Raw genomic sequence first — 1,356 nt, 5'->3', positions numbered from 1 at the left:
GGGATTCATAGAGTCTTTTATGCCTTTGATTTTCAAAGACTTCTCTCTTTGCATTTGCTTCATTTTACCCTTTCTCTGCAAGTTTGTCCAACTTATTTTTCACTTTCATCTCCTTGTTCGCAACCTTCTCCCAGGTATGGATTCCTTGTTTTCGTTATTTTCTGTAGTGGATTTTTCGAAGGTATACTGGAGATGGGGTTTTTATGCTAGATACATGGCTTTAGGTAAATAGTTTCTTTCTGACAATTATGATAGTGGTGGTGACTTCTTCTTTTCTAGTATTTTCTCATGAACAAAATGTGTTCCTCCTCCTTCGTGTCCAAGGATGTTAGTAACTTTGCGTCTAGATGTTTCTTCTTTAGAGGATGAGGACCAGGTCGTCGTGGAGATTTGTTTGTCCTTGGAGAGGGCGACCTTTTCTGTTTCCTCCAATCCTCCTTCGTCGTACCTCCTATTTTACCTCCCCGTCATCAAACACATAGGGGTATTTTTCCCTTTTCTACCTTTTCTACAGAGATTTTGAGAATTCTTAATGTCACTCCTTTCCAATTGTTTCCTAATAGCTAAAGCTATATTAGTTCCTTCGAGATGGTGTGTGAGGATATGCACTTACTCCGACCGATGGGGTATTTTTATCCTTTTATACCACCAACTATTCCCACCTCTCACTCCAACCATTATAAGTATTTGAAGGACAAGTTTGTCCGAGTGAAGGGGTGAGATACTTCTATCGGGATGCTAGGATCTGATGGTGCCACATTATTTCCTATGTATTAGACAGATGAACTAGTAATAATCACGGGATGACTTATCATTCCTTTCTCTCAGGAAAAAGAGGATGTTATGGACTATCGAGAAGTAAGTAATTTGTGATGGGGAGGTGGCAGGAATCTCATCACGTATATAGGTAAATGGACTTTTATCTTCTTTCTATAGGCTTTTGTATACCTTTTATGGTCCATGTTGCACCCCAATTTTTGACCACTGAGATCCCACCATAGCCTAATTATTAGGATCATCATTGTCATCATAATCATCATGCATTTATCATTTGCTAACAAAAGATACAAAAAAACTGTTGTTTGTTGCTTGTGCCCTAAGACAAGAGACTGATCAAGGAGAAGTTGAGCAAATTAGGGTTTTGAGTCCCACAAATAAATTCATCATTCTTCCATGATTCAAAGTGTTCTCCAATCAATATCAAGGCCCAAAGATGGTTCAATGCAAGATCAATCACCTTCAAATTCATCAGAAGTTCCAATTAGGGTTTTTGACCTAATTTCACTAGAGGATTGACTTTTAATCAGGAGATGGTTCCAAGACTCAAAATATGATTCAAGGGCATCCAAATCAATA

Source organism: Vicia villosa, linkage group LG5 (assembly GCF_029867415.1).
Source record: "Vicia villosa cultivar HV-30 ecotype Madison, WI linkage group LG5, Vvil1.0, whole genome shotgun sequence".
NCBI lineage: Eukaryota > Viridiplantae > Streptophyta > Magnoliopsida > Fabales > Fabaceae > Vicia > Vicia villosa.
The sequence above is the reverse complement of the archived record's forward strand: the minus strand, read 5'-3'. Positions refer to the sequence as shown.